This window comes from Panthera uncia, assembly GCF_023721935.1.
Source record: "Panthera uncia isolate 11264 chromosome B3 unlocalized genomic scaffold, Puncia_PCG_1.0 HiC_scaffold_1, whole genome shotgun sequence".
NCBI lineage: Eukaryota > Metazoa > Chordata > Mammalia > Carnivora > Felidae > Panthera > Panthera uncia.
The window spans coordinates 73,659,566-73,673,594 of NW_026057582.1; the positions used below are offsets into that span (position 1 = coordinate 73,659,566).

The 14,029-nt window shown below is 38.2% G+C and overlaps 1 protein-coding gene across 10 annotated transcripts in view; it reads left to right on the forward strand.

Annotated features, from left to right (window-relative positions):
• Positions 1–642: 642 nt before the first annotated feature.
• Positions 643–14,029, forward strand: part of HNRNPC (heterogeneous nuclear ribonucleoprotein C) — a 55,289-nt gene continuing 41,902 nt past the window's right edge. For 2 of the 10 annotated variants that reach the window (XM_049613158.1, XM_049613160.1), the window contains exons 1-3: positions 643–801; positions 1,425–1,470; positions 5,327–5,352. The gene's annotated coding sequence lies outside the window, so the exon portion shown is untranslated. Of the gene's footprint in view, positions 802–1,424; positions 1,471–4,832; positions 4,997–5,326; positions 5,353–5,372; positions 6,061–14,029 lie in introns of those variants that run through there. The other 8 variants (XM_049613150.1, XM_049613159.1, XM_049613153.1 and 5 more) reach the window with 7 other exon arrangements.

Genomic DNA, 14,029 nt, shown 5'->3' on the forward strand with positions numbered 1-14,029 from the left:
AGGCTGACAAGTGGAGCTGTCCAGGAAAGGGCTGACATTCGGGTCTAGAACTGAGAAGGGACTTGGGTTGGAAAAACTGCAGGGCTGGTTTGTTTTCGGCAGCCTGGTCCTCATTGCTCCCTTTCCTCTCTAAGAAAAGTCCTCTCTTTACCCACATTCGGTGGAGGATTCAGTAGGTGCGTCACCTTTTTCCTTGACCCGAGGCTAGGGCAGTTCATTCCAGCCTGCTATCTAAAAAAATCCCTCAATCCTTCCCCGCCCCCACGCCGCGGGAATTCCGAGATCTGGGCGGGCCTTCTACTTGGAGATCTAAGGAGCAGAGATAGGAGAATGCGGCCGCCAATCAGACCTCCCGGATACCCGGATGTGAAGCGGTGCGCGATACAAAGACGAGTTTCCACCCAGCGCTTCGTCAGGTACAGTGACCAATAAGCACTTCTCAGGTGATAAATGACAGGAAAAGTAGCCATTTGCAAACTAGTTTCTCCCACGCATGTGGAAATTCTCCCCAATAGTCTAACCCACTACTGGTTGTGATTGGGCAGCGTTGTGAAGAGCAGTAGAACTGTCTAATTAGAAGCGGGAGCGAGAAAAGTCGCAGCCAATAGCAGGATTCTCGGGAGCGGGGCGGGGGCTAGGCCTTCGCCTCGGCGGCAGAGGAGACTCGGGGGCCATTTTGTGAAGAGACGAAGACTGAGCGGTTGTGGCCGCGTTGTCGACCTCGAGCAGCAGTTGGCTTCTCCACGTAGAACTCGGGAGTAGGAGATTCAGAATCGAATCCCTTCTCCCTCCCCCCTCCTGGTAAGTGGAGGGGGCGGAAGCAGGGCAGGCGCTGGGTTCCTCCCGGAGCGCGAAGGGGTGTGGGAGAGAAGAGGGAACCCTACCCTCGGTAGAGTAACTAGGCCCCCATTTATTCAATTTGCGTTGGGCCATTAGGTTTTATGCAGGACAGAGTTTTATAGGCCTCAGCCCTTGCGTAGATTTAACCTGGTGTCCTCTGGGCCACGATCGGCAGGGGAAATGTCCTTTTTCTTTTTCGCTCTTTCTGTGTTAACGGCTGCTTCCTTTCATTTTCTACGACCATGAGGACTCCAGGAGAGATATGAAAGGGAAGATCGAGATGCTTCTTATTGCAGTGGAAGTTCCTGTAATGTCGATGCCTCCTGTTAAATTTAAAAATTGGGCGGGGGATGGGTAAGGGTTACCGAGTAAATCTTGTACCGCAAGCCTTTAAATTCTGGAGCGTGCCGCAGGGTATGAGTAGTAAATATAACAATAGATTTAACGTTTTGCCGATTACTTTTTTACACCTCTCTGAGCAATGGCGGACCTCGAAGTAGTTACTTTCAATTCTATTTTTTAAAAATTGTGATCGTTTGCATATTAACAGTAATAATTAAAGCTGGCTTACTTTTTATCTGCAGGTTACAAATCACTTGAAATATATAAGTTAGTGGAACTTTGCTTGAGGTAGGTACTACTATCTTTCTCAGACAGAAACTGAGGCTCTAGAGTGTCGGTTACTAGGGTCATACTAAATCAGTGGCGGAACTAAGGAATTTGACCACTAGGTTGGTTAGTCAAGTGGCTTTACCTAGCTATTCGAATAGTAGGTATTAAAAGTACTATATTTGAATCTTTACAAGAAACTAATTACAGCAACCACTAGCGGTAACTGGAAATTTCCAAACTGCACTTGGGGAAAATATTAGTTACGAGAATTGCAGCTGTTATTAATTTAACATTCTAAAATAAACTTAAAATTTGATTTTCAGGATATTCTGGCATTAATTCTCCCGAAATATCTAAATCTTTTTTATTAAGAAACTATTATAGTGCCTACTTTTTAGATCCTGAAATTTACTAAAAATGTTCACGAAATTTATAAAAATTACATAGGTTTCTAGGTATCACATTCACTTATCCAAGAAACCACTTTTTCTTAATACTCTGGGAAGGGGAAGATTTAGTTGATTTTATTTTTTATGATGTGTTAGAAAAACTTACTAACCAAAATTTAAACCAATACTGCAGGGTAAATTCATCCTTCAGGAAACAGAAGGTAAAAGTACTTTTACCAGGAATAATGATGCATTTGTTAATTCCCTCACTCTGTAGATACTGTAATAGGGATTAAAAGCATTGCCCATTAAAAATGTAAACGTATATTAAATGGGCTTAAAACTAAAGTTTATCACTGCAGAACTGTTAGAAATGAGATAAGGGTAGTGATTGGTTAAGTCGTTGGCAAATAGAGAAATGTGAAGAATTAATATTTAATAGCAGTTATTGGTAAGAATTGAAATTAATTGAAGGGCTCTTTTCTTGCCTCGAGGTGTTAGAAATAGGGGGTTTCTTAGGATCAGCATGTACCAAAGAAGCAATTACTTTAGTATCCAGCTGGAAAGATTTGACCCCAGAATTCATGTCTGAAACAATTTTAGAGGTGTTTTTAGATTCGTAGGATTTAGTAGCATTTTCATATGGCTAAAGAGGAAGGGTTTAAGAAGGGTGACTAAGTTGCAGGTCTCCTGACCTTCTGGTGTTTCCCATGCCCGTAGCAGGGGAATGCTTGGTGGTGGTTGCTGTTTTCTTCTGTAGAGAATTTAAACATTCCTTGTTATTTGTAATGAGGTCTTCACTGGGTTTCATATAGCATGCGACTTTGTTTTGAATGGGACTGCTGTAAGAACAAAAGTATAAATCCAAAATAGTTCATTATTGTAATATTAAAGATCACATTAAGTGGTTATTGTCTAAGGTGTTAACTGGGGAGTGACATAGTTAAGAGAACTAGACTTTATTCCTTATCTCCCCCACCCTCTTTATTGCGTTAGCAAATCATTTAAACCTTATGGCTTTCAGTTTTATACTTAACAAGAGAGCTTAGACATCTTACCTATTTTCATGTCTGATTTCTACTCGTCATTTGTTGTACGGAGGCTGAAAAGTGTACAGAAAGTTTTATTAAAAGCAGTTTTTGTATATTAGTAATTGTTTTCTACCTTACTAACATTTTTTTTTGTCTTGAAAGAGTTTTGTTAATTATCTGGAGTGCATTACTCATGCTTAATAAGTATACTCATAGGGATCAGGGAAGATGATGATTTTGTACATATTAGATATATTAGAGAATTGGTGAGAACTGCTAGTACTATTAGTTGTTAGATGTAGTATAACTGCATGTATTTTCTTAGATAATAGAAAGCTGGGGTGTGTTAAGGGGAAAAGGATTACTGTACAGTTTTTTAATTCTCTTGGTGCAATTACTATGATAGGTTATGATCTTAGATTTATTTTATAGTGCTCATACCTAAAGGGGTACCAGTTAAGCTCTCATAGTGGTTCTTAAATGTGAACTGACATTAGAATTAGCGGGGGGAAGAACAGTTGAAATAGTTTTCAAGGCTCTCCACCACCAGAGTTTCTAATTAAGTCTGGTGTGGGCCCTGAGAATTTGCATTTCTAATAAGTGCCACTTGGTGCTGGTTCGCAACCCTCACTTTGAGAATAGTCCTTTAGAAGAAGGGATCCAAACCTCCCAGAGGTTGGACAAAGTATTCTCTAGGTATAATTAGGCACTAAAGTTATTTATTTATTTTTTTATGTGTTGATAGCTCATCTATTTAACATAACATTTTGGAAGACTTTCAGAATTGTGAATGCTTTTCATATTAACTTCTGTTTTCATAGTTTGTATAATTTTTTTTAAAAGATTTTATTTTTAATCTCTACACCCAATGTGGTGTTTTCAACCCACAGGCCTGAGATCGAGAGTCACATGCTCCTCTGACTGCGCCAGCCACACACCCCTGTAGTTTGTACAATTTAACACATCAGTCCAAGTATAAAAGTAACTTCCTTGTCATGCCTCAACTAGTCTGCTTTGAAAAAGTTAAAATTTTAGAGGTTTAGTACCTGTTCTGTTGCTGTAGTCATTGACACATAATTGATGTAAGGAACACTTTAAAAGCTCAGCATAAGATGTTTTAGTTTACTGACATTTGGCCGAATACTGAAATGTGAGGGCAACCAGTTCCTTATTTGCTCAGAAGACCTACAATCTAATTTCAAATCTTACCTGATGAAACAGCCAATCTGGTCATGTATGTTTCAGTGGGTGTTATGTATCAGATTCTTGGATTTCATATCTTGGAATTAGCCGTGTATACTGGCTTATAAACAGTGGGACCACAGAAACAAATTCCTCAAGGACCATAATTTATTTTTCACCTATTTTATGACATTAAATATTCAGTAGCTCTAATAATCTTGTCCTTCATTTGTGGTTTTTCTATTGTCAGTGAGTGGAATGATGAGCTCCTTATTTATTTTTATGATGTGCTTCTTATTTAAAACATCTTTCCCCTTTTTGTAGAATCTACCAGGTCTTGTAGTTCGATCACTTACTAGTTTTGAGAACAGATATCATCTCTAGTATGTATCTTCGTGGTAGACCATTCCCCCTTCATAATCTTGATATTTGACTTATGCTCACTTCTTCATCTCTTTTGGCCTGGTTTTTCTATAATTTCCTTGCCCAAACTGCTGATGTTCAAGATGAACATTCAGTTGTAGATTTTTGTTTTTTTAGACCCTTTTGGGAATATAGGCATATATTTAGTAAATTTTAGTCACCTACTGATAATTGAAGAATTGTGAAGACAGTCACTGGAGGAGGGGATGGTTCTGTAGAGGCTTTCCCATCCCAGTGTAATGTTATGCTTTACCAAAATGTTTTAGATGCAGTGGACAGATGTTTCTGTCTTGGGGGTTTAGGGCACAACATTTCTGAGGAACTCTGACTCAATCTGTCCCTTCTCCTTTCACAGGGCAGCAAGGCGAACCCCATCCCTACTCACTGGAGCTCAGCTTTGATTTTTAACCTCCCTTCCCCACCCTTCCAGAACACACACATTCCCATTCCAAAACTGATTTTATAAAGACATTTTAAACATAATGATGCAACTTGGTGTGCACTACGGCAAATTTACAGGTGTTTTTTTTTTAATTGTTTCCAAAAACGGGCCTTGGATTTAAGATGTAATTTTTAAAATTTCTATTTCTATTTTTTCTGCAGCAGTTGGGTTAGAGGAGGAGGAGCCTTTTAGCCTCTCATAAACTGACCTCTCTACTTCCTCGTGTATTTTTAAGATTGATTGATGATGTGGAAAGGGCTTTGCTTGTCTGCTACTGAGAACTTTACCCTTGCGGTTTTTGTGGAAACTGCTTTTGGAGAAAGAAAAGAAATGAACTTTACTGACTTGACATTTTTGCACCTCCCGTTTTTCTAATCTGGGCTATTTTTATTTTTGTTTTTTTACAGTGAGATTTTTTTGATCTTCAGCTACAGTAAGTTATTCCAATTTTTTTTTTACATTTTTCCTGACTTTCCGCTGATTTCCTTTTTATTGTTGTTACTAGTTACTATTATTATTTATTATTATTATACTTATGATGGTGATGATGATGATGATGATGACACTGATGATTTTTAACCGGATTAAAATCGAGTTTTTCTGAATGTTCATAAGAATTTCTCCGGCCTCCTGATTGACTTTGGAGTTTTACATCTTGGGAGAGAAAGTGAAGGCATTAGCATTTTTAAGTGGATTGATCACATAAACCTTTTCTCTCCCAACCCCACCCTTGCCCTCATCCCCTTCCCCACGCTCGAAAGAATTTTACTGGCTGTTAAGTCTGTGACCTTATTTTTCCTGATCTTTAACTTAACTGTTTTAGAGCATCTCTGGACGTCTGTATTTTTAATTTTTTATTTTTGTTTTTTTATTTTTAATCTTTCATTTGTTAAATTTTTAAACTGTGCTGCAATAAAATGTGTGTGGTACTACTTAACACCTATAATGGTGATGGCATTTTCCCAGAAAGCCATCTTCCTCCTGTTTCCCTTGAAATCCCATCCTGCTTTTCCTGTACACTACTACCCCTCACAAACCACAAGCTGCAGCAACATGGATGCCCAGCCTGGAACAGCAGCAGCCAGGATGACCTGGAGCCAGGGGGGCCTTCGGAACAGATGCACACCCTTCCTGGGTGATGGTAAGAGGTGTGAGGTCCACTTGGTTTCATTGCAAAGACTAGGAAATACACCCCTTTAAGTCTAGTTGATACGGTGTAGGTGGTAGCTTCTGGAAATGTTTAGGTTGAGATTTTTGTGTATCTCAGATGTTTCCCAAGGGATGCCACCTCAGTTTTTTGTAAACTATGATGGAATTATGAGTTTGTAATTGGGCTGACTGAGAAATTTTGGTAATTGGAAAGAGCAGCTGAAGGTTATATATACTTTAGAATGAAAATGGCTTGTTTTTATTAGCAACAAGACGTGGACATACTACGTGTTTTTTTTCTTCCTTAGATTATTGCTAATTAGTGTCATTCGGAGTAATCTTCATTGCGTTGTGGATTGTATTCTGTTTATTCTTAATAAAGTTTAACATGAATCAAGCTGTAAGAAACATCCTGTAATAATAAATGCTGTCTCACTGGGAGTTTTTTTAAAAAAGGATAGCTAGGCTTTTTAATCTCAGAAAGTGAAATCTAACCTGTATCCAAATTAGGAAAGATCTGGGGCTGACCTCTTTCAGTGATGACTTGGGACCCAGCTAAATGTTGGGGAATCTGGTGTGTTCCCAAGAGTACTAGGAAGGAATGAGAACCTAAAGACTTAAGAAATTTAGCATCGTCTAGTATTTTACTGACAACAGTGGAATATTTTGATAACTCACTTTAGAGTTGCTCTAGTAGATTTTGAACTGAGGTTAAAAAGTAAAATGATTTTTAAACGCATTATTGAATGCTGTGTGGTACTAGGGTCATTAACATACATCCCTTGCTTGTACTAAAAGAATAAAGTCCGATTAAAGTGAACACTGAAGACATCCTCAAAGTAAACCAGAATGGGAGAAATTCTATGAACTGTACTGAGGTTATACGGAACAGGAATGGAAAATTTTAATAGGTCCAAGTACTATTGATGGCCTTTATTGTAGGAAAGCTATTTTTATCTGTTAACTCTCTGTCATTGTCATTGTGTGGTTTCTGTTCGCTATATGCTCTTTCCTGTTCATGCTACAAATTTATCTTGTGTTACAGTTTGGGAGATACAAAAAGGTGTAGTTCTTCAGGGACTCATAACCTTGTGAGGGAAATGGGTGAATGAGATGTCACCATGTGATTAAGAGGTAAACATAGATTCTATAAAAAGTATGCAAAAATGAGTACCTCATTGACTCTTAAAAGGTCAGGAAATGCTGCTTTAAAAAAAATTTTTTTTTTAATGTTAGAGTGTGCAGGCAGGAGAGGGGCAGAGAGGGATAGAGATTCTGAAGCAGCCTCTTCCCTGATCGGGGCAGGGAGCCCGATGTAGGGCTCGAAATCACAAACCATGAGATCATGACCTGAGCCAAAGTCAGGTGCTCAACCAATCTGAGCTACCCATGTGCCCCAGGTAGGAAATGCTTCTAAGAGAAGGAACTGAAGTGAACCTTAGAATTAATAATGCCAGATTATAAAAATTTTAATGCCATGCCAGGGAGTTTTTATTTTATCCAAAACCATTGGTGAGCTATTGAGGTTTTAAACTGGGGAGTGAGATCAGATTTTCATTTTAGAAATGTAATAGTGTGGAAATGGCTTAGAGGAGGGTGAGATTAGAAGTAGGTGATAAGATACTCAAATACACAGAAAAATAATGAGCTGGCCTCCTCAAAAGCAGTGTAATTGGGATTAGAGAGGAGCTGATAGATGTTGGGTAAACAAAAGGAGCAGATTAGAGTTAAGAGTAGGAGAAAGCAATTTAAATACTGCTTTGTGAGGTAGACATTTGAGTGCTTATTCTGAAAATCACTGTTAGGCTGGGGCATATAGGGATGAACAAAACATTGTTCCCTAGCCCTCTTTGTTATTATAGATCATTGAGCATTTTATAATCTAGAAGGAAAAGAACAGAGTGAGTTGATAGGAAGAGAACCAAATTTAGAGTATGGAGGTGGGAGGGTGCTGCCAGTGAGAGACCTTAAAGGAATTAGTGTTGAAATTAAGATCTGGAAGTGGATTATCCTACCTAAAAGCACAGATGATTGGGAGAAAAAACTTGGCTTCAGAGCAAGAAATAATTGGAAAGATAGGCAAGTACCAAGCATAGTATATAGGTCCTTGTAGGGCCACATTTAATATCTAGATTATTCTGGGAAGAAAAGGAGTCTTTTGAAGGAACTTGAGAATGCTGAGATCCTATTTCTTTGGAATTTCCTTCTGGCTATTGTATGGGGAATGTTAGTAATGAGGACAAAGTTCAAAGAGGACAATAAATTAGAAGAGTTACCAGAGTAGCCAATCAGAATGGTCACTATCTGGTTAATCTCTTAAAAAAAGCACATAATCCTACTTGCCCAGGTTTTTCAAATGAGTTTTTTGGGGGCATGTATTACTGAGCAGATGTAAGTAGTTTGAAGAGGGCAGGTTGATCAGATTGTAGGAATTAACTGGTTACTTCTCTGACGACCCCTTTGGTTCAGACATGATAGGATTGCTTCCCTATTTGAAAAGAAAAATGAAGTAGACACACAGTTTTTTCCTTTTGGAAGCGATAATATGGACACTTTACCATGTTTGTGTTCATCAGTGTTAAAATTCTTGTAACTTTTCTTAATTTATTTTAGAGGGGGAGGGGGCAGAGAGAAACTTAAGCAGGCTCCATGATCAGCACAGAGCAGGGCTAGATCCCACGACCTTGGGGTCACGACCTGAGCCAAAGTCAAGAGTGAGATGCCTAACCAACTGGGCCACCCAGGCACCCTTGTGTGAACTTTTTAAATCATGATCGTAATCTTTGTATAAGTATTCACATTTTGGAGATGAGAATATTGAAGCACAGAATTTTTAAAATTTGCCCAGTTAGACATACTTAGTAAATGGTGACACATGGGTTTAACTCAGGCAGTTAGGCCTACAGATTTCAACTCTTAATCATACTAGGTTGACCTTTACTTGACATATTGAAGTATTTATGGAAAACAAATCTTTATTGGGTTAAAGTTACCCTCACCTAATTGTGTTGGACCTCCATTTTTAAAGAGTTTCCAGCTAAATATCGTTACATATTTTAACTTATGTTAAATGGCATAATGAAGTGTCCAAGGTAATGAATTACTTAGATGTAGCTTTGTGGTATAATCTTATAAAATATTTGGATGTGACAGTATTCTTTTGAGGAAGTAAATATACTTTAAAAGTGAGTTTTAGTCAAATAAATATTTGTATTTATGGTTTAAAAAAATACACATCCTAGAGGGTTGTGTTGCCAAATCCAGCAGTCTTTTTAAGTCCTCATCACTGTTGGTATGATTTAACCAGTGGAGCCATTTTCCTCCTTGAAACGTTTTTTTACTTAGCTTTCCGGTTTTTGTTCTGTTTCTGGGTCATTTCATTCAGTCGGATGGTTTTCTATACCATTTATAAGCTAATTATTCCCATGGTTCCATCACCAGCCTCGGCCTCTTTTGAATGACTTGCCAATCTGTTTAACTGCCTGGCTGACTACTCCCTTTAAGTGTATCAACTTAAAAGTCCAAAGCTGGGCTCTTGCAATTCTCTCAAACCAGTGTTGACTGTTTCAGTTAATGAAACTCCAGTTTTTATGTCAGTTTAGGTCAGATGTTGGTTAGCCATCCTTATCTGTTTTCTCTCATACCTTACCTTTGGCCTTGTGAAATATACTGTCATTGCTTCCTTTAAAATACAAGAATTGACCCATACTGCCGTTCCTTGGTCCAGTTTCAAGCTGTCATTGTCTGGTGCACCATTGGAATAGGTTTAGGTTTTTTTTGCCCCTCCCACCAGTTGTGGTAGCTGCATTGGTCCTACTGAAATGTAATGCTTGATAAATGTATTGCCTGAAGGAGTTTCTTCTTGAAACTCAACTAATAGCTCCCTATTTTCAGTGTTAAAAATTCACTGTGATTTAACAAAGTACATGATGTGTTGTGCTCCTCTTTACTGATAGTATACACACAGTATGCTCTAGCCACGTTGCCTCCTTACTGAGTCTTGAACACACTAGATGGTCCTGTCTCAGAGCCTTTCCTTGGAATGTTCTTCCCTGAGACATTCCTAAGATTAGGTTCCTCACTTCGCTCAAAGGTCATCTCCTCACTGGTGTTTGCCCTCTCTTGGCCCTTCAGGCTTTCCCCCCACTAAATACTCGAGCACTTTTTGACAGCACACGTATTAAGAACTTTGTCTTCTACGTAAAGGTGTGAGAGAAATATCTGGAAAGCTACATGTGAAAAAACATTGATTACCTCTGGGCAAGGAGGGATTTAGGGTTGGAAGGAAGCTTGCTGTGTGCCTAGACTGAGGACTATAATGAGCAACACTATTTCGTTTCTAATTTAAAAACTTAACTCCTTTTGTAGAAATGCTTCAATTCTTCAGATTCTGTGACTGAAGTTAAATAGCTAAGGCCTATGGTAGGGGTTTAGTAAACAGTTTTGTAGTTAAGTTGAAATGCAGTTTTAAGATAGGTTTGGCTGGAGGCAACTGGGTGGGTCATCCAGTTAGGGGACTTGGGCTCAGGTCACTATCTCCTGTGGTTCAAGAATTTGAGCCCTGCACTGGTCTCTGCGCTGACAGCTCAGAGCCTGGAGCCTGCTTCATTCAGAATCTGTCTCCCCCTCTCTGTACCCCTCCCCCACTTGCATTCTGTCTCTCTCAAAAGTAAATAACATTAGAAAAAAACTAAAGAAATAGGTTTGGCTGTGGTGGAATGAGTTGAATTGTAATTTGAGGACATGGGTTGTGTGTTTCCTGGAATGGGGCTGTAGACAAAATTTGGAAGAACTTTGTCATTTTCTTAAAAAGTTACTCTCCAGGAGTATGCATACATAGGCTTTTCAGAAAGTCATGTCATACAGCACATAACATTCAAGTAGAAAAAATGTCTTAATGTGAATATAATATTAACATAAAATTAGATAATCTAAGAATTTTAATAGCTGCATACATTGCATACTTAAACAATATTTTACTTAAAACTATTATTTGGGGCACTTAGGTTCTTGCCATTTTTCCCTTTTATACACAATTGAACAGTCCTAAAACTAAAATTTTATAAGTGCTTTATATTTTTATATACATGTATGTGGATATTTGATGCTGTTTCAATTTTGTGAAAAATTCTTGAACTTACACAAAGAGGGATATAATCAGTTTCCATGAACTTGTTCCAGTTTTAACAGTCCTTGTGTAATCTTGTTTCACCTATACCTGCATCTACTCCCTCTGCTTCACATTATTTTGAAGTAAATCAAGGATTTACTTTTTTGCTTGGTCTTTCTGGACTTAGAGAAGCTCTTTTATTAGAGAAAAGTTTTTTGTTAATTTGAGTGAATCTTGGCATGGTTTTTCTCATAGGTGATAAAATTGAGTTCAGAGTAACAGAAGATGGTCGGTCATCTTATTGTCAGTTCTCAAATTTAGGTATAATCCCATGTTCTAGCTGCTTAGGTCTGAGTGATGGAGAATGTTGTAACTTTAATTCATTTCCTTATTAAAAATTATTTCCTTATAAAAAATTAAAATTTTATGACAAATTTTATCATCAGTTTGACAAACTCATTTGGTGACAGCCTGACTTCGATTGACTTGATTATTTACAGTCTGTTACATTAAGTGACTGTGATTATGTATATCTATTACTGTATAAAAACTAATACATTTGATTTGACAGCTGAGTGGTTCCCCAGATCCAGCTGGGGTGTAACATAAAAAAAAGGCACAGTATTGGTAAATACTGAAAAATCCTGATTATCCAAACACCTCTCTCCATGGTAGACTTTAAAAAATATATTTTGGGCACGCCTGGGTGGCTCAGTCAGTTGAACATCCAATTCTTGATTTTGGCTCAGGTCATGATCCCAGAGTTGTGGGATTGAGCCCCGTGTGGGCTCCGCATTGAACATGAAGCCTTCCTTTCTCTCTCTGCCTCCCCCCTGCCCCGACACGCTCTTTCTGTTTCTCTCTAAAAAAAATAAGTAAAATAAAACAGTATAAATTTTATAACTGAAAAGTATAATTTGTTGGAACTCAATTGCAAGATAAAAAAGAAATGAAATCTTGTGAATAAGTATCACTTTCTATTTGCTATTCAGAATATGGTCTGTGCTCCAGCAGCAACATCATCATCATCATCATTGTCATCATCATCATCATCATAACCTGGAAGTTTCGTAGAAATACAGAATTTTATGCCCTATCCTAGAACTGATGGGCACATCAAAGAAAAGTACTGGTCTAGACCACTTGCATTCCCTTATTATTGCTTACTTGTGATGTAGACATTTTGATGGGCTTTGTGGCAAGAGGGTTTTTTGGTGTTTGAGGGGAAAGTTGGGGATCATGGTATGTGAATTTGCAGTAATACAATATAAAAAAAATGTAAAAATTGAAATAATGACTCATAAATAGGATTAAGAATCAAGTAATTCAGACGGGTAATTTGATAAATGGTAGGTAATTAGTGGATACCACTGAAGCTAGTAATCAAATATTTGTTGGTGATAAATGATAGCTGAAAAGAGAAATGTTTGAAAAACATAATTTTGCCTATCAATGTGGATCCGTGACTATAATACTTAGGAACATTTTTACCTTTTCCCCACGTTTAAAGAGAATATTCAGACATACAAAACTACTGTATATTATATATATATACACATACACACATAGATTGCCATGCTACTGTTTTCTTTTGAGTGTTACTTACTGAACCACTTAAGGGAAATTGCTGATTTAAGACAGATCCCTAATATTTAAAGCATTAATCTCAAGTATAAAGATACTGTTCTCTTGATCAAGAGTTCATGTGCACCTTAACCATTTTGTCACTATTATGCACATAGGTTCTCAGTGATACTAGAAATAAGTACTTCCTGTATTTTTTTTTTTTTTAGTTATTTTATATATTGCATGTGTCCTTGATGTTTTAGTGTTTGGTCAAGGTTTATTGACTTTACTGAAGTAACTATGAAATGTCGCTCTTATTTCTTTTCCTGTGAAAAGCATTCTTTTACATAATCCTAATACTTGTTTGATACTTGTAGATTTGGGAACCTCTTTTTTTGAAATGGGTTGAAACATCCCCAGAATGGCACCAGGGTGGCTCATTAGGTTAAGCGTCCAACTTCAGCTCAGGTCATGAACTGTACTGTGACTTCAAGCTCCCATTGGGCTCTGTGCTGACAGCTCAGATTCTGTGTCTCCCTCTCTCTGTTCCTCTCCCACTTGCACTCTGTCTCTCTCTCTCTCTCAAGAATAAGAAGATTTTAAAAAAAATTCCCAGAATGAGTAGATGTTTGTTGAAGGGGAGTTTTGCTATGTAGAAGCTAGTCTAGTTAATATGATAGGCTTATAACAGAGAAAGACAGATACCATATGTTTTCACTCTTTTGTGGATCCTGAGAAACTTAACAGAAACCCATGGGGGAGGGGAAGGAAAAAAAAAGAGGTTACAGTGGGAGAGAGCCAAAGCATAAGAGACTCTTAAAAACTGAGAACAAACTGAGGGTTGATGGGGGATGGGAGGGAGAGGAGGGTAGGTGATGAGTATTGAAGAGGGTATCTTTTGGGATGAGCACTGGGTGTTGTATGGAAACCAGTTTGACAATAAATTTCATATATTAAAAAAAAAGAATATGATAGGCTTTGGGGCACCTGGGTGATTCAGTAGGTTAAGGGTCGGACTCTTGATTTTGGTTCATGTCGTGATCTCGTGGTTCATGGGATGAGCCTTACATCAGGCTCTGTACAGCATGGAACCTGCTTGAGATTCTCTCCCCCTCCTCTGTCTCTTTTTCTGTCTCTCTCTGCCCCTCCCCCACTCTTGGGTGCGCCCTCTCTCTCACTCTCTCTCTCCGTCAGATCATTTTTTGTTTATTTTTGTGAGAGACAGAACAAGTGGGGATGGGGCAGAGAGAGAGAATCTCAAGCAGGCTCCACAGTGTCAGCACAG